The 25298-nt window shown below is 44.1% G+C and overlaps 1 protein-coding gene across 4 annotated transcripts in view; it reads right to left on the reverse strand.

The window, feature by feature from the left end:
• Positions 1 to 25298, reverse strand: part of LOC124721983 — a 284634-nt gene that overhangs the window by 77469 nt on the left and 181867 nt on the right. For all 4 annotated transcript variants that reach the window (XM_047247153.1, XM_047247150.1, XM_047247151.1 and 1 more), the window contains one exon: positions 24198 to 24378. The gene's annotated coding sequence lies outside the window, so the exon portion shown is untranslated. The remainder of the gene's footprint in view (positions 1 to 24197; positions 24379 to 25298) is intronic.

The raw sequence follows: 25298 nt of genomic DNA on the forward strand, positions 1-25298 counted from the left end.
TATCCACTGTTTCCCTAAATCACTTGAGGCAAATGTCGGGATTATTCCCTTAAAACGGACACAGGCGATTTCATTCCGCATATCGGGCTCGTGCGTGTCTCTAATGACGTTATCATCGACGGGACGTTAACCCCTAATCTTTCTTCCCTTCTTCGGAAGGCAAAAACGGCAGAGAATCTGTGCAGCCTCACGGAAAACCACATGCAGAAATATTTTGAGAACCGAAAAAAAAGGATGCAGAAATGTACTGGCTATTTTAAAAGCGATCACGATTATTTGACCATATTATGAAGCACCCAGAAAGCGAAAGAGGATACGAGATGAAACTTCACCGATGTGCATGATATTGTTATTTCAGTGATCCAAAAACAAGTTAAATTTTTGGAACGCAACCTACGACCAGCTTAGAGACAGGAGTGATTACACTTTCTGCTGCAACTGACCATCATTTTGTAGGACAATGCTCAAGCACATACAGTGCAAGCTGTTACTAATTTGTTTGACTAGCCGGCCGTAGCGCACTCCCCTGACTTAAGCCCTTGTGAGTTCAACTCGATTTCTAAACTGAAGGAAACACTTCACGGTTTTCGCTTCAGAACTGCTAAAAATTCGTCGGGCAATAGACCGCGCCGCTCGAACTGTCAACACAACTGGTACTGCTAAGAGTATTCTACGAGTTCCACATCGCTGGCAACGGGTTATACAAAATGCTGGTGACTACTTTGAAGGTCAGTAAAACTTTGAAACTCGCATTTATTTTGTACGAACTGTAATTAAATAGTTGCCACTATTAAAGTTCCAACCCTCGTATATAGACGTTGGAGGGGAATACCTGTAATATAATCTTTATTCTTTAGTCCAATAAATGGTTCCTGTGAACACAAAAAATCGTAGTGTCAGTCATTTTTAACGCCCTAAGAAAACAACAAAAATTACTACTACTGTTGATGATGATGTTGTTGTTGTTGTTGTTGCTGATGCTGCTGCTGCTAGACCTGTCGTCCATACACTCAGACATTTACATCTTATTCTTTCTTTTCCCTAGCGCTTATCCCGCCTTCCATGGGCTCCCACATTTCAGGATTTGGCAAATTTTTCTTTATTATTTAACCTTGTGGCCGGATGCCCTTGATGACGCCACAGTCGACGAGATAACCTAAAGGAGGGAAATCGTGGCGCCATCTGCGAATCGTGTAAACTTTGTTCTGTGTGCTATCTTCTTTTAACTCTTTGTGTATCGTACGTTGAGGTGAAATGTCGACCAGCCCTGCATTTGCCTAAACGAGCCTGGGAATCAGCCTAAACACCACACTCAGGCTGTCCGGTGTACATATGATCCCGGCCTGGTTCATCTCCCCGTCTCGTCAGATAGCACGCTGCGCATTACGCTGTACAAGCAGTTCGCTCAAATATTTACATCTAATTCTACAATTATAATTTCCAAGCTGGAGCAAGATATAAGATGCGCTCATTCCGTTCTATTCACGGATTCTGAGAGGGAAGAATGTCTGCTTGTGTGCTTTTGAACATTTTAAGAGTGTAGCTTAGTTCTTGGGGTAGGTTTATATAACACGTGTTGTTGTTGATGATGATGATGAAGATATTGGTTTCTGGGGCGCTCAACATCGTGGTCATCAGCGCCCGTACAAGTTCCCAATCTTTCCATTGCCAGTCTCGCCACATCCCGAATGATGATGAGAACAACACAAGCACCCATTCCCAAAGCGGAGAAAATCCCCAACCCCGCCGGGAATCGAACTCGGACCCCGTGATCCAGAGGTAGCAACGCTAGCCACTAGATGACACCTCATCTCTTGTATGGTATACAAAAACTTCAGAACAATTCCCTCTATTCTGGTGACTGCAGCTCTCCGGATTTATCATTACAGTCTGCGGGAGTTCAATAAATTGGACGGAGCGATACGTCCTAAAAAACTACTGTGAAGACATGTTCTCGAAGTTATAAGGGCAGTCCTTCGTATACTACACTGCGCAACTCAATTTAAGGATCACTTTTTCGAAATAACGTAGTTTGCTCCCACTGCAACGTGTAAGTTTGAAATTTGGCTTACAAATGCCTACAACAATCCTATGCAAAGATGCAAAAGCGTGGCGTCCTATGACGTCATCCTCGGGCTCGACAACGCTTTGAATAGCAAGGTTTCGACACATGCGAAAAAAAGGACAGAGCTCAGAAGTTCATTTGAAATGAATGTAAGGTAGGTTAATGATGTCACATGGGCACCAAATATCACTATAGTTCTGCCCAGTATCACCGTGGACGTGTAGCCGGCCGGTGTGGCCGTGCGGTTCTCGGCGCTTCAGTCTGGAACCGCATACCCGCTACGGTCACAGGTTCGAATCCTGCCTCGGGAATGGATGTGTTTGGTGTCCTTAGGTTAGTTAGGTTTAAGTAGTTCTAAGTTTTAGGGGGCTGATGACCTCAGATGTTAAGTCCCATAGTGCTCAGAGCCATTTGAACCATTTTTGAACCGTGGACGTGTCACACGATGATAAGGTCGTCCCCCCCCCCCCTTTCATTAACTTACATTTACCCACATTTCCCATTTATTTTGATGACTCTGTGATGGAGCTCAGAACGACGACACTCATTGTTGGAATCACGCGGTTTTCTTATGGGTGGCGGAGAAAAAAAACAGTTCAGCCACACCGCCGCTCGGAATCGACACGAAAGGGCCTCAGGGGAAAACATAAACCACCCCTTCCTTGGAGCGTTGATTCCCGCTCATTTCGCAGTCTAAAACGACAGTTCCCAGTGCGACGAGCAACAGGACGACGTCCTTGACAACCTATGACGCTGCTAACACCGCTGGCTGGTTCAGCTCCTCTCTAATGACACTGTGGTGCTGCATTCCCATTGAACGTGATCGCATTCTTTCGCGAGTGCAGTACGACAGCAGTTTCTGCTCTCGTGTACAGGTTGGAACCACTATGGACCATTAAAATTCATTCGACGAAATCTGAACGTGATCTGATGCAGCATAGGGTGCTTACACTTTTTCAGACCTCCTGTTTCACACTCACCTGTGGCGTGATACAGAGGGGTGCAACACTGACACATGCGTGAATACAAAAGCAAAGCGTTCCTGTAAGACCCCCCCCCCCCCCCCCCGCCCAGCTCCAGAACATCCTCGGCTGCATCCGCCCACATTTATTGACAATTTTAAGAATATGCCTTTGCAGATAAAACCTGCAAAGTAGTCCTAAACGCCTGCAGGCAGGCACCTGGCATCAGAGGGGTGTCATAAAGTGGTTTGCCTGCCTGCAGGGGCCTAGGGCTACTTTGCAGGTTTTCTTTGTTAAGGCACATTATTAAAATATTCAATGAGAGCGGGTGCCACCAAGGGTGTTGAATGGTCCGCAGTGATTACTCGAGAGCAAAAATTTCAGTCGTGCTTCACTCCAAAGGGGTGCGAACATGTTCGACGAGGGTGCAGCACCACACTGTCCTCAGTGAAGGGTGGATACGTCTCGGGGTGTAATCAGTGTCAAGAGATTGTCTAGGAAGTCGTCTTGTTGCGCATCGCACTGAGATCTGTCCTTTTCGACCGCGAAATGTTCGGGAATCATCGCCCCAAGGAAAGAAGTGGTTCCATTGACGCTTTTTATGCCACCCCCTGAGGTCTTTTTGTGTCGATTCTGAGCGGCGATATATATGAAATCTTTTCGTCGGCCACCCATAAGAAAAACGCGTGATTTCGAGGGTGGGTGTCGCCGTTCTGACCTTCACTGCAAACGCGTCAAAAGAAAGGGAGAAATGTGGGTAAGATTCGGTGTGCCGACCTTCCCATTGTGTGACACGTCCACGGTGGCGTTGGGAAGAATTATTCGTGAAATTTGGTGTCAATGTGACATCATTAACACGTCATGTACATCACCTAAACTTCTGAGCTCTGGCCTTTTCTTCGCATGTGCCGACACTTTGCCGTTCCAAGCGTTGTCGAGCCCGGGTGACGCCGCAGGGCGCAACGCTTTTGCACATCAGAGAAGAAGACAGTAAGCACCAAATTTCAAACTTATACGTCGCAATGGGAAACAATTACGACGTTTCGAAAAAAGTGGTCCTTTAATTACGTTTCGCAGTGAACATTCTCACTGAGGACCACTAAGCGTGTCTTCATATCTTTGTTACAAACCAAACAAACCATTCACTAATCGCTTAGATGTTCTTTGAAACTTATTCAATTTCTTCTATCAATCGAGTGAGATAAGTATCCGAGAAAGGAAAAACAGTCAACTACAGACATTAAGAGGAAATTATGACACACACACACTACTTCGAAGAGCCACACAACCTCCGAATATTAGTGTTTCTGTACTCACACAATACAGGCGACTTATTCCCAATGATTTGCATTGATCTGTATTTAACACGTTAACGTCGGTGCTGAGAATTGTGTTCCTCGCGTGGGGCGGCGCGTGAATTCACGCTTCCCTAAATCTGATGGCGTTACTTTTCCGGTTTCTCGCCGTTGGGCAGCAGTGGTATTCAAACGTCCTACGCTATTATTTTAATATATCGACATTTTATTACGAAAATTGAATAAACTCATTCATTTAAAACGACGACAGATCACATAAAATAATTTTTATACTAAATTAATCACAAGTTATGTGATATCTCATGTGTTCAGAAAGCTCTTTCATTGAAGGGTCACACAAAATTATATTCACAGCTTTCCGCTGCGCCTGGTTGATAGATAATACATCATATGCCATTGTATTGCTGGTAGTATAATTGGAAGAGTCGATTGTGAGCCAAGTCGTCCCGTCGGAGGATAGCCGGCCGCTGTGGCCGAGCGGTTCTAGGCGCTTCAGTCCGGAACCGCGCTGCTGTTACGGTCGCAGATTCGAATCCTGCCTCGGGCATGGATGTGTGTGATGTCCTTAGGTTCGTTAGGTTTAAGTAGTTCTAAGTCTACGGGACTGATGACATCAGATGTTAAGTCCCATAGTGCTTAGAGCCGTCGGAGGATAGAGCGAGCCGCCACCGTGAAAGTGTTCAAGAGAGCTGCCGGTCGGCGCACGAAGTGTTGATCCTTTCGCAACTGCTCATGAATTTCGCATCTCTTCTTACGAGAGAGGTTGGCAGTGAGGACGCTGTGTTTCTTTTCTCTTTTGCTCAACAATTGCTTAAAACTGTAAAGATGAATTCTACTTTGGATTTACCACGATGCTACAGGTACGGAAAGTTCATGGAAGTACGCTGGTCTAGTCCTGAAAAGACAGAGGTAAGCAGTGGACAGGAAATGCTTCCCACCATAATATGAAAAGAATGAATTGCAAGGAAGAAAAATGAGATACACTCAAATAGTAATAATTCAGATTCTAACTTGTTATTCACTGTGTGACAGAACAATAAATTCGTATATCAGCTAAGAGACCGTTTGTAACAGCACTGAATACGAGTCAGAACTCGCGACGTGGACGTGCCGTTGATTTAACGCCGTCCTGTAGTCCTTATTCCCGTATTTAAAAATAAAATCAGCCTCGCGGTACTGCACTGGTGGATTGGAGACGTCTCACAACCGCCGTACAGACTGAAGTGGCGCAATGTTTAACACGCCGCACATTTCCACATGATTTCTAAATAATTTTTGGTGAATGCCAGTGTGATTCTTTCACCTAGGTTACAACTGATGTGTACCTTTGTCCGTGTGAGCTAGCACTACGTCTCTAATGATCTTTATGTCGACTGAACGTTAAACTCCAATCTGCCTTCTTATAAGCGTTATATATGCACTTTCAGCAGAACGCTCTCTAGTATTCTGGTCACCATTGCATTTTTAAGTGATTCCTCACGTAAATTACAATGAAGGACTCGGTTTCTGTCTTATTTATAACTATAATTGTCGATTCACCAATGTAGGCAATACAAAGGCAACTCAACAAGATACAAGGAACGAGCAAAAGCTGAGTGTTTACATTAAGACATCTTAAGACTGTCAGCCGAACAACGATTTCACGGGATCAGACAGAAGAAAAACATGTCACATGGCAATGCGCAACGGGACTACTCGCCGGTTTATAAGTTAATAGTACGTCACCTAAGTGAAATAAGCTGCGCTCCTTTGCACACTCTATAAAGGCAGAAGATCATAAATACAGAACGTGTCACTGCCGTATTTTAGTATACTAGAACACATCTACGCACGCTAAAAAAAACCAAAGTATTTTAGTTTCTGAACATAGTCTACAAAAAGTAATTCTTCCGACGAACCTCTAATGTGTAATGTCTACGGGCATGGGTGTGTGTGATGTCCTTAGGTTGGTTAGGTTTAAGTAGTTCTAAGTTCTAGGGGACTGATGACCACAATAGTTAAGTCCCATAGTGCTCAGAGCCATTTGAACCATTTTTTTTTTTTTTGTAATGTCTATTCTGTGTGCAAGTCATCGGCCAGGTGTAAATTTCCACATCTACCGCTGCAGACACGCAGAATCTGGACTACTACTGTTGCAAGCTGCTTGCAAGTATGCCAGATGCGACAGAGAAATGGTGTAGTTCGCGTCTCTCCTTCCTTCTTCGTTTGACAGGCGCTAACGTCAGTAGTGAGTGCAACTTTATTTCCATCTCTTTGTGCAGCCTGTAATAACGGACCCTCGGCCATTCTTGGTTCTGTTGATAGTTATGCGCGGAGGAGACAAAAGGCATGAGATACCCCCTAACATAGGGTCGGACCTCCTTTTGCCCACCGTAGTGCAGCAACTGGAAGTGGCATGGACTCAACACGTCGTTAGAAGTCCCCCGCAGAAATGTTGAGCCATGCTGCCTCTCTTACCTGCCCATAATTGCCAGCGCGGGTTTTTATGCACGAACTCATCTCTCGTTTATGTCCTATAAATGTTCGATGGGATTCTTGTTGGATGATCTGGATTGCCAAATCATTCGCTCGTATTGTCCAGAATGTTCTTCATACCAACAGTGGCTCGATAACAAAACAAAAAAATAAAAAAAAATGGCTCTGAGCTCTACGGGACTTAACATCTGAGGTCATCAGTCCCCTAGAACTTAGAACTACTTAAACCTAACTACCCTAAGGACATCACACACATCCATGCCTGAGGCAGGATTCGAACCTGCGACCGTAGCGGTCGCGCGGTTCCAGACTGTAGCGCCTATAACCGCTCGGCCACTCCGGGCCCGATAACAGGGTGCATTGTCATCCATAACAATTCCATCGTTGTTTGGGAACACGAAATCCATGAATGGATGAAAATGGTCTCAAAGTAGCCGAACTTAACCATTTCCAGTCAATGTTCGGTCCAGCTGGACCAGAGAACCCAGTCCATTCCATGTAATCACACCCATGCCATTATGGAGCCACCACCAGCTTGCACAGTGTCTCGATGACAACTTGGGTCCATGGATTCGCGCGGTCTGCGCCACACTCGAACCCTACCATAAGCTCTTACCAATTGAAATCGGGACTCATCTGACCAGGTCTCAACTTTCCAGTCGTCTGGGGTCCAACCGATATAGCCACGAGCCCAGGAGAGCGCTGCAGACGATGTCGTGCTGTTAGCAAAGGCTCTCGGCGTCGGTCTACTGCTGCCACAGTCCACAAACTTCGCTGCACTGTCCTAACAGATACGTTCATCATACGTCTCACATTGATTTCTGTGGTTATTTCACACAGTGTTGCTTGTTTGTTAGTACGGCAAACCACTTGATGACACCCCTCTGATGCCAGGTGCCTACCTGCAGGCGTTTAGGACTACTTTGCAGTTTTTATCTGTAAAGGCATATTCTTAAAATTCTCGCAAATGCCGCTGCTCTCGGTCGTTAAGTGAAGGCCGTCGGCTACTGCGTTGTCCGTGGTGTGAGGCAATGCCCGAAATTTGGTAATCTCGGCACACTCTTGACACAGTAGATCTCAGAACAGTGAATTCCCTAACCATTTCCGAAATGGAATGTCCCATGCGTCTAACTCCTAACCACCACTCCGCATTCAAAGTCTGTTGATTCATGTCGTGCGGCTATAATCGCGCCGGAAACCTTTTCACGTGAATCAGCGGAGTACAAATGACAGCTCCGCCAATGCATTGCCCTTTTATACCTTGTGTATGCCTACTACCGCCATATGTACATGTGCATATCGCTATACTATGACTTGTCATCTGGGTGTATGCTGTTCTTCTATCATTATGTTTGCGCAACGCTTTTAGTATTCTTACATCTTCTTTCTGTTTCTGTGGTCTTCAGTACGAAGACTTGTTTGATGCAGCTTTTTTTGCGTTGCGTATCTCTGCAATATAACCTTTTACTAGATGGCCATCCACAACCAAACTTTTGCACGTTGAATACAAACCGCTGCTGCTGTTGTAAATCTTTTATTAAAGGTACTAGCGGTTTCGTAATTTTAAATTACATCATCAGGTGCAAATCCGAATAAAAAGAAGAAACAATTTACGCAAAGACCATATGGCAGTGACAAAAGATGACCGAACTCTTACATTAAATGGTCAGGTCACTTTTACACACCGATCCAAACTCTTTCTTTAAAAGTCTGGGAAATTTCGCAAAAAGCGAAAATCATGGATTAAAAAACGCGGCATGAAACTGAAACCTACGAATAAACGTAACAAGAGGAAAAGATTATGAAACGCACCGGAAAGAGAGGGGAGAAACAATTATAGATTTCAAAGGTGCGGTCGCAACGGCGCTCCCTGCATAAGTGAAACGGCTAGCCCGGGGAAGAAACATCGCAGCCGCAACGTGCGGACTACGGAAGGCACCCGTGGGAAATCTTGCTATTTATCAGAGTATCCCCGCCCAGAAGACCATTCGTGGTAAACGACCTCGAATCTCCATCACAACGCCCAGAGGCTGGTCTGCGACCAGTAAAGGAACAGTAACAAAGGACTGTCCATGCATTAGCGACGGCATCTCTAATCGCACGAAGCTGGTTGATAAGACGCACAGAGTGCGTCACCTGTTGAAGATGCGAAGCAGCCGGCGACCCTATATGAACAAAAACTCTCTAAAAAGTTTTTCTTACTACGCATCTCTCTAAACACTGATAATAATTAGACTAATAACATACTGCTAACGGTAGTTAGTTTACCCGCAGAGTGCGAATTTACTAAGTCGCTTCTACTAAAAAAAAAGAAAAAAACACACACAACACGTTCTGAGAGAAAAATGCAGTGACATGTGTCATGTTTACCATCGTGATGGAACCATTAAACATGCGTTTTGGTTACGTACGCAGTGATAAATTACGATCGATGTACCATAAGACAGGTCCACATACTGCATGTCCATCTACACCAACATGATTACTCTGCAATTCACAATTAAGTGCGTAGCAGATGGTTCATCGAACCACTTCAAGCTATTTCTCTACCGTTCTACTCTCGAGCAGCGCGTGGGAAAAATTAACATTTAAATCTTTGTGTGCTGGCTCCGATTTATTTTATTTTATTATGATGATCATTTCTCCCTTTGTAAGTAGGCGTAAAAAAATATTTTCCCACTCTGAGGAGAATGTGGTGACTGAAATTTCATGAGAAGATCCTGCCGAAACAAAAAACACCTTTGTTTTAATGACTGCCATCATTATTCACATATCATATCCGTGGCACTCTAACCTATTTCGGAATAACACAAAGTAGGCTGCCCTCCTTTGAACTTTTTCGATGACCTCCGCCAATCATACCTGATGCGGATCTCACACCACGCATCAGTACTCCAGACGCGTGCAGATAAGCGTAGTGTAAGCAGTTTCTTTAACAGACCTTTTGCATTTTATGGATGTTCTGCCAATAAATCACAGTCTTTGGTTTACTTTCCCCATAATATTATCTATGTGATCGTTCCAATTTAAGTTACTCGTAATTGTAATTCTTAAGTATTTAGTTCAGTTTACAGCCCTCAAGATTTGTGCGATTTATTGTGTAACTGAAATTTGGCGGATTCCTTTTCGTATTCATGTAGATGATTTCACACTTTTCATAACTCATGGTCAAACTGCCACTTTTCGAACCATACAGATGTCATGTCTAAATGATTTTGCAATTGATTTGACCAGCTGATCACTTTACAAGACGTTAGATGACAGCATCATCTGCAAAAAATCTAAGAGTGCTGCTCACAGATTGTCACCTAAATAGTTTATATAGACTAAAAACAGCAGAGGGCCTGTAACACTTCCCTGGGGAACGTTTTACTTGACGACTTTCCGTAAATTCCTATTAAGACGAAAATACGATGATCGAAAAAAAAAAAATTACGGACAACCCTAGTGTAGCGAAAATATAATTTACCCAAAGAGCTGACACGTTTTCATTGATCGACGGTCGAATCCCGATGGTCACGTGTACATTGCCGATGCTGTTGGGCCAACACATGAACACGTAGGGGTGGTCTGCTGCGAAGCTCCATGTTCAACAACGCACGAGGAACGGTGTGGTCCTAAACACTTGTGCGTGCACCAGCATTGTATCCTTTCGGCAGAGATGCCACAGATCGCTATCTATCCTACTTTTCATAGCAGATAAACCTCCGAACCCCGCCTTCGGTGAAGAGTCGTGGACATCCAACCATTATCGCCTAGTGGCAGTTTCACTGTCCTCTCTCTCTCTCTGTAGATGCTCACGACAGTAGAACGTTAACATTCGACAAGCTTTGCCGTTTTCGAGATGCTCAGTGTAACAATAATCTGCCCTTTGTCAAAGTCGCTTATCTCAATGCATTTCTCCATTTACAGTCCACATCTTCGCTAGAGTGATCCCCCGTCCGTGTCTGCTCCGTTTACAAGCGTCTCAGTTAATTTTTGGTGGCTAATGGTTCTGTGATTCTAATAGTTATCCATTCCTCGGTACTTCCTAGGAAAGTATTAAAGATATCTCCAGGCACTTCGATCTAGTGCTTATTACACTAAAAATTTCAGCTACTTCTTAAGTATAAATACAGATACACCATACTACCACGTCGTATTCGTATTTTACCGCATTTATGCCATTTTTACACTTTTCCACAATTTCCGTTTTCTTCACGTTTCTCCATATTCTGTATGTAAATGTACAAGTGCATATGTGCTCTTACTGCTTACATTACCAAGTTTAGGTTGCTATTTTGTTACCATGATAGTGCCGGCCGCGGTGGTCTAGCGGTTCAGGCGCTCAGTCCGGAACCGCGCGATACTACGGTCGCAGGTTCGAATCCTGCCTCGGGCATGGATGTGTGTGATGTCCTTAGGTTAGTTAGGTTTAAGTAGTTCTAAGTTCTAGGGGACTGATGACCACAGATGTTAAGTCCCATAGTGCTCAAAGCCATTTGAACCATTTTTACCATGATAGTGATTCCCAACCTAGGCAGGGTATCTATAAACTATGGTTCTTCCTCCAAATGTCAAACCTAAGCGCCAAAGCCAATGATAAAAACACACTGCATGTGTGTGGATTGCTGTGGGGTAGTGTGTTGACATTATTCTATTGTAAAAACACACACACACACACACACACACACACACACACACACACACAGAAATAGTGTTTAATTACATCTACACTTAGAGGGTACGGCCGCCGGCCGGTGTGACCGAGCGGTTCTAGGCGCTTCAGTCTGGAACCGCGTGACCGCAACGGTCGCAGGTTCGAATCCTGCCTCGGGCATGGATGTGTATGATGTCCTTAGTTTAGTTAGGTTTAAGTAGTTCTAAGTTCTAGGGGACTGATGACCATGAATGTTAAGTCCCATAGTGCTCAGAGCCATTTTGGTACGGCCTAAAGTGCTTCCAACGTTTGTTCGTGCTGCTTATCGTTGTTGTAACCATGCCTCACCCCGTGACCCTGCAGTATTCACATCACAGCACACACACAAACAAAACAGTATAAATGGACTGCAAGTCCAGTCACCCAGAGGTTTCTTGCTACTAATATGAATCACTATCATAAGTTTTAGAAAATGTAGTTACGGCCATTCCATTCTGATATTATTAACCTGCTAAGATGCATTCCAGTGTTTATCCTACACATATAAGTATACAAAGAAGACTGACAGGAGGCCAAGGGGTTGTCTACAACTGCACCTTCTAGAGAATTTAGGTAAATACTGTATTCTTGACTTGTGTGGATAAATATACATCTCTGGTAATCAGGATCGAAAACTGGTTATAAAACTATGCTCTGTGCGTCTGGTTTTAATTATTTTTGTCTGGAAGTGGATTACATGAGCTTCTGAACAGCGATGCCGACAGTTCTACTGTGGACTATCTATGGGTGGATGACTGGCTGTTCACTGTAAACACTTCAGTACAGGATACAATACCTCCCCATAAGTTTTTTTGCTCGTGATTATGGAAAATTCTAGTGACAGTAAACGTGAGAATGCAAGGAACAACTATGTACCTCTATAGGGATTGACTGTCTTTCTGGCAGAGATATGTAACAAATTATACCTTCCTGATATGTAAAGGAGGCAGTGTGTGTCTAGCAGACCTAGAGAACTACATATTGAAGTTTTTGTATATGTAGTCTCAAGATCGTTCTGCAGTTTCGTTTACTGGGACGTAAAATAGCTAACATGTCATTCATCATGTGATCATGACGTGTTTTTTTCCCTTATGAATTCTAAAGCTAGAACAGATAAGTGTCATATTTTTAGCTTGATGCATACATATTGTGGAAGGCTGTAAATTTAATGAATTGTTCAGTAATGACATGATGCAATACCACACCGCAAGACTAAAGAAAAGACACTGAGGACCGAAAACGGTCTATAAAACTATGCACTGTATGCCTACAGTTTTAACAAGGAAATCGAGTACACAAAACGGCAATACTGGCAGCTGTTTGTATCCAATGGTGAAACTAAAAGTTATTCTGCTGGATGTCTGAAATTAATTCGTCTGCCCCGTTACTTCCTATAGAACTACATCTAGGAAACATGCTTTGTTACGCACTCGCAGCTATGGCTGGCACAAAGATCACATCCCCACATGTGTTACCAGTTCCACTACGCAGCACTAATATCAGTATGGTTTTATAACAAATACCAACGATTACCATTCGATCTAAAGTTATTTATCACGTGCATAACAAGTTTGGGGTTTTTATGGTGTGTTACGAAAAAATATGGGTTTTGCTCATCAGCCTGAGACACATACTACGTTGGATTAATAGATGATGGGCTATAATTATCGGAGAACTATATTGTAACTCTCGCACAAAATGGTTCAAATGGCTCTGAGCACTATGGGACTTAACATCTGTGGTCATCAGTCCCCTAGAACTTAGAACTACTTAAACCTAACTAACCTAAGGACATCACACACATCCATGCCCGAGGCAGGATTCGAACCTGCGACCGTAGCAGTCCCGCGGTTCCGGACTGAGCGCCTGAACCGCTAGACCACCGCGGCCGGCCTAACTCTCGCACAGAAGCCTGTTTTACTGTCGGTACAGTGTTTACGTATGTATATTTCTGAAAAAAATGTTAGATATGTGCTTGAGCACCAATTCATAATGTTTTTTAGTGCCTGTCCAAACTCTAGGTCACTTACTGCTTGTAAGAGGATCACTTGATCATGATGTCTCTCCACAAATTCTTTTACAACACCCATTTACACAATAAGGCACTTTGTGCCACTCACGAAAACGAATCTAGAGAGGAAACGTCTACCTGTATGAGTCTCTCTTATAGTACGCGTAATGTGCGTTTTCCGATCGGCGTTGACGTAACACTAGTGATTTCGTTGAACCTTCTAGTACAAAGTCCAACATTACGTGACTGGTTTTGGGAGAAGTCTTGTACTTAGTAAGGGTGCGTTACAGCATATCCGCTAGCACCAAGATATTTACTGCTCGGGAGTGTGGCCAACAAGCTTACAAAACACATGGGTTGATCGTAACTCTTTTTTTTCGATCATTGTTTTTTCTTCTTCGTAGGAAGTAGTGTGTGGACTTCTCTTATGAGGCATCGATCGTAATTTACCACTGCACACGCAACCTAAACGCATATTAACGGTCCCACCATCTTGGTAAACGCAACACAAGTCACTGCATATTATGTGAGAGTGTTTTTCTTAATACAATATACTTAAATAACTATCGCTGTGCGGGTAAACTTTATAATATTAGTAGTATGTCATTACAGAAATTATGCTCAGTATTAGATGTGTAATATGAGAATCTTTTAGAAGGCTTTTATTCATACCAGCGTCCATTGGCTGCTTCGCGTCTTCAACAGGTGACATAGACTGTCCCTATCAATCGGCTTCCTGTGACTAGAGACGCTGTAATTAGTTTGTGGAAAGTACTCAGCTGCTGTTTCTTTACAGGTCGCAGAGCAGCCTATGGATAATGTGATGGACATTCGTAGGCGATGGGGAAGGAATTCGACAATTAAACCAAACAGTCCACAGGGTGCGAATTCTCTGACGCGTGGGAATATTTCCAGTCCTCATCCAGTGTCTGCACATTGAGCTGCGGTCCTTCTTTCTCGGGGCTAGTCGTGTCACTAACGCATGGAGTGCTGCTGTGAAGACACCTCTGAGCTGCCTGAAGCCTTGTGGTGGTGCAGACAGTCGCAGGAATCAAGAAGAAATGGCGCTGATTCTACTGTTATCAGGTATGTGCAGCTCTTTTTTATTCTCCCCCAGCGGGATTAGCCGAGCGGTCTAGGACGCTGCAGTCATGGACTGTGCGGCTGGTCCCGGCGGAGGTTCGAGTCCTCCCTTGGGCATGGGTGTGTGTGTTTGGCCTTAGGATAATTTAGGCTAAGTAGTGTGTAAGCTTAGGGACTGATGACCTTAGCAGGTAACTCCCATAAGATTTCACACACATTTGAACATTTTTTTGTATTTTGCCGCTTTCTTCCAGATATGCCCAGTACGGTCCACATTCTCTCTCTCTCTCTCTCTCTCTCTCTCTCTCTCTCCCTCTCCCCCACCCTCTCTCTCTCTCTCTCTCTCTCTCTCTCTCTCTCTCTCTCTCTCTCTCACACACACACACACAGACACACACACACACACACACACACACACACACACACACACTATATATATATGTGAATATGTGTGTGTGTGTGTGTGTGTGTGTGTGTGTGTTTGTGTGTGTGTGTGTGTGTGTGTGTGTGTGCGCGCGCGCGCTATGTCGTCATAGTTTCCACCAATAAGAGGACTGGCTCGTTTTAACAAACCCTGGTACTATAGGAAGAGCTTTGCAAGGGTTTGTATAACGAGCTGTGGTATTTCTGCTAGGTGTTCCCATCACGCTAACCTCACCAAGGTGATGGACGCACATGTGTAGACAAACTAACAATTTCGAGAAACGTCTAATAATTCGCAAGAATAAAATTTAGGAACAGTGTCTTGCTTTGTAACGAAATTTTTGAGTCTTCCACCTCACTCGACAATTTCTTTTTTTTTTGCTATTTTTCCATAATACGTTCTTTCTTATCACAAAGGAGCTATACGAATGTGATGTACATGTACAAACAAACAAATGATTACCGTTTCTAACAAAATTGATGGTTTATTGAAGAGAAAGACCTTTTCAAACTGAGCAGTTCTATAACGTATTGGTGCACGTCTGGCTCCTATGCAATAAGTTATTCGGCTTGACATTGGTTGAAAGAGTTGTTGGATGTCCAGAGGAAGATCGTGCCAAATTCTGTCCAACTGGTGCGTTAGAGCGTCAAAATCCCGATATGGTCGGAAGGCCCTGACCTTAATGCTCCAAAAGTTCTCAACTGGGGAAAGATCTAGCGACCCTGCTGGCCAAGATAGGGTTTGGTAAGCACGAAGACAAGCAGTAGGAACTGTCGCCATGTGCGGGTCGGTATTATCTTGCCCAAATAATAATAATAATGTCGTGTGACGAGGGCCTCCCGTCGGGTAGACCGCTCGCCTGGTGCAAGTCTTCCGATTTGACGCCACTTCGGCGACTTGCGCGTCGATGGGGATGAAATGATGATGATTAGGACAACACAACACCCAGTCTCTGAGCGGGGAAAATCTCCGACCCAGCCGGGAATCGAACCCGGGCCCTTAGGATTGACAGTCTGTCACGCTGACCAGTCAGCTACCGCGGGCGGACTCTTGCCCAAATGTAAGCCCAGGATGGCATGCCATGACGGGCAACAAAACGGGGGGTAGACTAATGTCGACGTACCGCTGAGCTGTAACGGTAGCGCGGATGGCCGGAGGTCGTGCTGTGAAATGAAATGGAACCCCAGACCATCACTCCTGGATGTCGGGTTGTATGTCGGGCGCATAGACAGTTTGGTGTTCTACTTCCGTCGGGGCGTCTCAAGACACGTCTTCGGCCTGGACTCTCGTTGCCTGGAGTACAATTTTCTCCAGTGATGAGTTCCGCTTCGAAATGAACCCCGATGACTAGTGAAGACGTATCTGCAGACGTCTCAGACGGCGGTGGGATATCAACCTGACTGCCGTCCGCCATAGGGCGCGACAACTGGAAATGATACTCTGGGGTGCCATTTCTTTTCATAGCAGAATCCCTTTGGTTTTCATCCGCAGCACCCTTACAGTACACCGGTAAATCGACGATATTCTACGCCCCGTTTTGTTGCCCTCCATGGCAAGCCATCCGGGGCTTACATTACGGCAAGGCAATGCCAGGCCGCACACTGCGAGAGTTTCTACTGCCTGTCTTTGTGCTTGCCAAACCCTTCATTGGCCAGCTAGGTCGCCGGATCTCTCCACAACTGAGAACGTTTGGAGCATTATGACCAGGGCCCTCCAACCATCTCCGGACTTTGACGATATAACGCACCCACACGACAGATTTTGGCACGATATTGCTCAGGATGACATCCAACAACTCTGTCAGTCAATGCCAAGTCGAATAACTACTCGCATAAGAGTCAGTGGTGGAGCAACTCGTTACTGACTCGCTCTTTCCCTTAAATAATTCATCCAATTTTTTTGAAATCGAAATCAGTTTTTAGTCTGTGCATATACATCGCACTTATCGTTTTCCGTCCCATTCTGACATTTCCTTCGTGATGGTGTGTGTGTTTTTTCCTTAGTGTACATTTCGTGACGATATTAATTTAGCCGCACTCTCATTGTCATAGTTGTCACAGTGTCTTACACCATAAATTACATGAACATTTACAGACATTTTGTATCACGTTGTGCCATCATTATTTCTATCAACTTGTTCGTTTTTAAAGCATGTATTAGGATCACTCACACACACACACACACACACACACACACACACACACACACACACTCACACACACACACTAGCGATGAAGTGTTGGCTTAGCTGTGGTAAATAATTCGGGCACATGCTGCATTGTGACTGGCAGAGAGCGTCATGACGTCGAGAGCAGTGGGATGGAACTCATGTAACGCAATAAAATACGTATAATTTTGGAAAAATACGTGAGATTGTAATACGAAACTTGTGGAAAATACGGAAAAATACGTAAAACTGGGGAAAATATGGAAGAATGAGAGTTCTCAGATATCAGCCTGGGTGTGGTCTCTGTTGGTGCCTCGAAAGACGAAAATCACGTAATATTAATTTGTTACTAACAAACAGACGCAGCCTGATCCTCTCCCTATGATGTCCACCTCCAGAGTGCACCCCACCCGCTCAAATGCCCCAGTTATAAAACACGAACATGGGGAGGGATACTTCAATCCAATCTGTTCAGGGTGATGGGGGTGTAGGGGGAAGGGAGGTGATCGGCATTCCCCTGGGTGACCTAGATCAATTCCCAGTGTTTTCCTGGGGGAGGGGCGTGACCTTGAGTGTCAGCCAAGTCTGTAACCTGACACCAGACGTGCGTATCTGTGACCTTGAGATAAGTAACTGGATCAGTGTTTGAACCAACTCATAATCTACTTGCACAGAATCGGGTTTCATCCTCTCCCTTCGACATCACCAAAAGAACACGTACTCATCACCGTCACCTACAAAGGGGAACACATTCTTTCGATGCAACACATATACTCCGCGAAGGAAAGGTCCCACTGCGCGAGCGAAAGGATAGCATTTCCAATTAAGCGGCTGAGCAACACCTGGAGCGAGTCGCAGCTAATAATGCCATATGACTAGCGACACCCAAAAAGTATATATACTTGTTGGCATCAAGTATTTTTATCTCGATAACGATGGTTGCTTACTTCATGCTTTTAAACTGATACTTTTACTCACATCAGTACTTTAAAGCAGGTATCGTATCGAATGAGCTTACTAACAATTTATTATAAATTTCAATTATCTACGCAAAATTTTCGCCGCACAATTCAGTTCCAGTACTTTTGACGACTGAACGGGCCAGCACCAACGGGCCAACAATCGCATGACGAAGTTCCGTTTGCAGTTCAACTTGGTATCCCCAATGTTTTCCGAAAGGACTTACTTGTATCTTTTTAAATTATTGTTTAAAACTGAAAGTGCAAGAGTTACTGAGTCACCAGGCAAAATGGCGGCTACCAAAAGTGAAACTTGACATTATTTCGATGTTGTTGTTGTGGTCTTCAGTCCTGAGACTGGTTTGATGCAGCTCTCCATGCTACTCTATCCTGTGCAAGCTTCTTCATCTCCCAGTGCCTACTGCAGCCTACATCCTTCTGAATCTGCTTAGTATATTCATCTCTTGGTCTCCCTCTACGATTTTTACCCTCCATGCTGCCCTCCAATACTAAATTGGTGATCCCTTGATGCCTCAGAACATGTCCTACCAATCGATCCCTTCTTCTAGTCAAGTTGTGCCACAAACTCCTCTTCTCCCCAATCCTATTCAATACCTCCTCATTAGTTATGTGATCTACCCATCTAATCTTAAACATTCTTCTGTAGCACCACATTTCGAAAGCTTCTATTCTCTTCTTGTCTAAACTATTTATCGTCCATGTTTCACTTCCATACATGGCTACACTCCATACAAATACTTTCAGAAACGACTTCCTGACACTTAAATCAATACTCGATGTTAACAAATTTCTCTTCTTCAGAAACGCTTTCCTTGCCATTGCCAGTCTACATTTTATATCCTCTCTACTTCGACCATCATCAGTTATTTTGCTCCCCAAATAGCAAAACTCCTTTACTACTTTAAGTGTCTCATTTCTTAATCTAATTCCCGCAGCATCACCCGACTTAATTCGACTAGATTCCATTATCCTCGTTTTACTTTTGTTGATGTTCATCTTATACCCTCCTTTCAAGACACTGTCCATTCCCTTCAACTGCTCTTCCAAGTCCTTTGCTGTCTCTGACAGAATTACAATGTCATCGGCGAACCTCAAAGTTTTTATTTCTTCTCCATGGATTTTCATACCTACTCCGAACTTTTCTTTCGTTTCCTTTACTGCTTGCTCAATATACAGATTGAATAACATCGGGGACAGGCTACGACCCTGTCTCACTCCCTTCCCTACCACTGCTTCCCTTTCATACCCCTCGACTCTTATAACTGCCATCTGGTTTCTGGTCAAATTGTAAATTGCCTTTCGCTCCCTGTATTTTACCCCTGCCGCCTTCAGAATTTGAAAGAGAGTATTCCAGTCAAAATTGTCAAAAGCTTTTTCTAAGTCTACAAATGCTAGAAACGTAGGTTTGCCTTTCCTTAATCTTTCTTCTAAGATAAGTCGTAGGGTCAGTATTGCCTCACGTGTACCAACATTTCTACGGAATCCAAACTGATCTTCCCCGAGGTCGGCTTCTACCAGTTTTTCCATTCGTCTGTAAAGAATTCGCGTTAGTATTTTGCAGCTGTGACTTAATAAACTGATAGTTCGGTAATTTTCACATCTGTCAACACCTGCTTTCTTTGGGATTGGAATTATTATATTCTTCTTGACGGCTGAGGGTATTTCGCCTGTTTCATACATCTTGCTCATCAGATGGTAGAGTTTTGTCAGGACTGGCCCTCCCAAGGCTGTAAGCAGTTCTAATGGAATGTTGTCTACTCCCGGGGCCTTGTTTCGACTTAGGTCTTTCAGTGCTCTGTCAAACTCTTCACGCAGTATCATATCTCCCATTTCATCTTCATCTACCTCCTCTTCCATTTCCATAATATTGTCCTCAAGAACATCGCCCATGTATAGACCTTCTATATACTCCTTCCACCTTTCTGCTTTCCCTTCTTTGCTTAGAACTGGGTTTCCATCTGAGCTCTTGATATTCATGCAAGTGGTTCTCTTTTCTCCAAAGGTCTCTTTAATTTTCCTGTAGGCAGTATCTGTCTTACCCCTCACGAGATAAGCCTCTACATCCTTACATTTGTCCTCCAACCATTCCTGCTTAGCCATTCTGCACTTCCTGTTGATCTCATTTTTGAGACGTTTGTATTCCTTTTCGCCTGCTTCACTTTTTGTAGTTTCTCCTTTCATCAATTAAATTCAATATCTCTTGTGTTACCCAAGGATTTCTACTAGCCCTCGTCTTTTTACCTACTTGATCCTCTGCTGCCTTCACTATTTCATTCCTCAAAGCTGCCCATTCTTCTTCTACTGTATTTCTCCCCCCTTTCCTGTCAATTGTTCCCTGATGCTCTCCCTGAAATTCTGTACAACCTCTGGTTCTTTCAGTTTATGCAGGTCCCATCTCCTTAAATCCCCACCTTTTTGCAGTTTCTTCAGTTTTAATCTACAGTTCATAACCAATAGATTGTGGTCAGAATCCACATCTGCCCATGGAAATGTCTTACAGTTTAAAATCTGGTTCCTAAATCTCTGTCTTACCATTATATAATCTATCTGAAACCTTTTAGTATTATTTCGATAAACTGGGTGATAATGAAATAGCCGGCCGTAGTGTCCTAGTGGTTCTAGGCGCTTAAGTCTGGAACCGCGCGACCGCTACGCTCGCAGGTTCGAGGCCTGCCTCGGGCATGGATGTGGGTGATGTCCTTAGGTTAGTTAGGTTTAAGTAGTTCTAAGTTCTAGGGGACTGATGACCTCAGATGTTAAGTGCTATAGTACTCAGAACCATTTGAATAATGAAGTGATGTGAAAATCTATTTTTAAAAAATTGAAGTCTTCGGGAAATTCTTCAAATAAGAAGAAGCATTTAAGAAACCCCCCACCCCACCCCCTCCTACCACAACAGCAGCGTAAAATTATTTGCTTGGCAAAATAACAACAGACTGAAGAGAGCTTTACATATATGCTAGTATAAATAAAAGTCGTCGCGAATGGAAGAAGGGTGTGAATCAAAAAATTTAGCTTGGGATAATCTTTTTTATCACAGACTAGCGACGCGCCCCGACTTCGCACGATTAGTACTAAGTATATACCGCCGAACATGTCTTTTAGATACACTGTCGGATCAAAAGTACCCGGACACCCCTATGCAATGAAGAATTGACCACTAGATGCCACGACAAGCGGGACTGACAATACAAAACGAGGCGAGCTGTGATGTGTTTAGTGGAGAAGTAACAGCATAATGGGTCCGTCAGGAGAGCTCAATGATTTGGAACGTAGACTAGGCATTGAATGTCACCTAAGTAACAAACCCTCAGGACATTACAGTCCTCTAAAGCTCCCCAAGTCGAATGTTGGGATGACCTGGGAGACATCACGCACTAGCGGGCAGGGACCATAGATCACTGCTAAGGGTGGTTGTAAAAAGTAGCATGAAATCAGCGAAAATAATCACTCGTGAGATAAAAACCGCTCCGAGCAGTCCAGCTAGCACAGGGATTAAAGAGGACGTGGTACAATGATCAGGTACCTTTTCATAAGCCACACTTTTCTGCAGTCAGTGCTAAGAGGCGCTTGAGGTAGTTCAAAGAGCGATGCCCCTGGACAGCAGATGACTGGAAACGAGTGACTCGGAGTGATAAATCATATTACGGCATTTCGATGGAATGCCTGGAGAACGTTACTAGCCATCATGTCAGGTCCGTGTAATGAAGTACGGAGGACGCGGTGTTACGTTATGGGGGTGTTTTCCGTGGTTAGAATGTGGTCCCCTTATAACGCTTAAGAAAACGATAAACGTGGATGGATATGAACGTATTTTACAGCACTGTATACTGCTTACAGTAGAGGTACAGCTGGGCGACGATGAATGTTTGTATAAGCGTGACAATACACCCTGCCATAAAGCAGCATGTGTGGAAAATAACATTCCCGAAATGGACTGGCCAGCCCAGGATCCCCATCTTAACCCAACTGAACACTTTTGGGATGAGGTAAAGTGTCGTCTATGCTCCAGACCCCAGCGTCCAATAACACTAGCTTCTTTGGTTTTGGCTCGTGAGAAAGAATGGACTGCCATTCCTGCACAGAAATTCAGATACCTCATTGAAAGTGCCGCAATAGAGTTAAAGCCGTCATAAAGGCAAAGGGTGGACACATCCCATGTTACAATGAAATGAATACCCCTAGTTGCTTACAGGCGTTGATATAAGTCAATAGGGACAGTTGAAAATGTGTGCCCGACCGGGACTCGAACCCGGGATCTCCTGCTTACATGGCAGGCGTTCTACCCATCTCAGCCACCGAGGAAACAAAAGAATAGTGCGATTGCAGGGACTTATCTTTAGCACGCCTCCCGTGAGACCCACATTCGCAACTTATTGTCCTGCGCTATATTCATAGCGCCCCTGCCCATTATACTAATTACTCGCGGCTTTACTGCCGATTCCCGTAAGAGTTCGGGCACTGTTTGTGCATCTGCACAGAAGAAGATTGTCAAATGGCCGGTGAGCCTTAACAGATACCATCTTACCATCTGCATACGTATAGAGTTAAGGCTCACCGGTCATCTGAACATCTTCTTCTGGGCGGATGTGCAAACAGTGCACGAACTCTTACGGGAATCGTCAGTAAAGCCGCGAGCAATGAGTATAATGGGCAGGGGCTATATGAATATAATGCAGGGCAATAAGTTGCGAATGTGGGTCTCACGGGAGAAGTGCCAGAGATAAGTCCCTGCAGTCGCACTATTCCTCTGTGTCCTCGGTTTCTCAGATGGATGCCGGCACGGTAGCTCAGCGTGTTCGGTCAGAGGGTTAGCTGTCCTCTTTAATAAAAAAAGCTGAGTTAATGGATCAACAACGAACATAAATGGATGTCTTACGACGTCAGCCCCGAGCAGATGCAACGAACAAAAGCGATGGATAGAGCATTTGCCATGTAAGCAGGAGATCCCGGGTTCGATCCCGGTTGGTGCACACATTTTCAACTGTCCCCGTTGACTTATATCAACGCCTGTGAGCAGTTAGGGGTATTCATTTCATTGTTATTTCATTCTAACGAGCTGCATGGTCACCGATGGTATCTGTTCTTTCGGACATATTATTATTATTGTCCAGTAACAGGTGTCCTTATACTTTTAAGCAGGTATTGATGGAAGAAGGTTGTAACTCAAAAAATATAGTTTTGAGGTAATCTTTCACTAAAGAAAAATATGGATACCTAAAGGCACGAGTATGCTACTATTCACGACTAAAGTATCGATAGTTTTCATTTAACACAGCGTCTCTACATACGACTTTTAATGCGTATAGTTCTAATATCTCTTCAGCTGCAATCACTAACGCACGCTTATTCAGTGGGGCCAGACACAGAGGTGACGTGTTCGAATCTAGGTGGTGTAATAAACTGTCGTTGCCAGTTGCAAGAAAGAATATGGGTGGTGGCGTACATTTCCTAATCACCAAACTGAACGTAGCAGTTCATGCAGAGAAGACATGTGACCTCGCTGATAAAGCTCCCTCCATCAAATTGGGACGTTATACTGGACGTCTCTCTTGGAACTATGCTAGAGAAGCAGCCTTTATGCAAACAGTGGGCTTCACCCTCAACCTGTTTTCATTTCTATACTCATCCACAGGAACATAAACACAAGTCTATACACGTGCCCTCATCACAGTTACACTACATTGGTAGACACTTGACAACGCACGCTGATGATAAACTTGCTCTCACGAGCGTCCAAAAAAAGTGGGGTTTGGCGTTCTGTTCCCAACTAATGACTAGGTAAAATAGCCTTAATTCCTCTTATCGAAGGCCTTGATCGTCGCTGGTGCTTCAAGATAATTCAAGCGTTTATTCTTATGTGGCCGCAAACCAAGATTTAAATAATGAAACAATTTTTCACTGGTAAAAATTGAAATTCCTAATTATTATTGTGTTCAGTTTCTTATTTTTAAACAAGCAGATTAACGACAAAACTGTTCATTGCATAGGAATGGCTTTCACACAGAATGCTAACTAAAAGTCTATGTTACTCACGTTCCTACTCTGTGCCAGCTCTAGGACTCCACAGCGATCACGGTGGCCATCAGAGGAAGTTCAGAAACACCACGTACACCCGAGTGGCAACCGACCCCGGGCCGTCACAGACAAGCTTTCGCTTGTCTCCACCATAGCACCCTTCGATCGACGGAACTCAGCGCGGAAATTCCGTAACGACCTGTAACACACAAAAATGGCACACAAAACGTTACGTTACGTTACGTTACGTTACGGCACCAACAGAAATTCACAAATGCACAAATACCAGAGGACGTAATGGCATGGTTCAGTGTCAACATCATGAGACACACGAGTGAAATACATAAAAAAAACTCAACTACTGATCGTAAGACGTAGTTCGATGAAGAAGGGGAGGGAGGGGGAGAGGGTGTGAGGGAGGGAGGGAGAGGGAGAGGGAGAGGGAGAGAGAGAGAGAGAGAGAGAGATCAGACGGTTGTTGAGCACTTGCCCGGGAAAGGCAAAGGTTCCCAGTGCGCGTCCCGATCAGACATATAGTTTTAACCCGCCAGGAAGTTTAGAATCAGAGCACTCTCCGCTGCAGAATGAAAATTTATTCTAACTCTTGTTTAGTGTATTGGTAAGTAGAAGCAGTCGATATGTTCAGCAAGAGCAGTCTATTGAATAACTGCCACACGAAAGACTGGGATTACATGATGCCTCCATGTTTGTATTTTGTTGATTTATAGGCGGTGGACTAAATTAATGCTAGCGCGGATTTAACTTTCAAGAGACTATTTAAAGAATCTGACACAAAAAAAGAAGCAAGCTTGAAATTTGATCTTCAAAGCTTAACCTCCCGTGGCGCTCACGGTCATGGCTATTACGGACAGGAATGAAATCGTCCGTCGTCTTGTTTTAAAAAAAATGGATCAAACATTCGCCCCAAGCGACTTAAGAAACGACGCAAAAGTATATTCTGTGTGATTGGAGATGGGTTTGATACCAGCTCCCCCCCCCCCCCTTCCAAATCCAAGTCTGTTGTCTCAAACAGTGCAACATCGCCTTCGGTGCCACTGATGGCTGGAATTCCTGTATCCTGTACGTAATCCGTCTGCGAGCGGATCTATGATGTGTATG

The sequence above is a fragment of the Schistocerca piceifrons genome, chromosome X (genome assembly GCF_021461385.2).
Source record: "Schistocerca piceifrons isolate TAMUIC-IGC-003096 chromosome X, iqSchPice1.1, whole genome shotgun sequence".
Lineage (NCBI taxonomy): Eukaryota > Metazoa > Arthropoda > Insecta > Orthoptera > Acrididae > Schistocerca > Schistocerca piceifrons.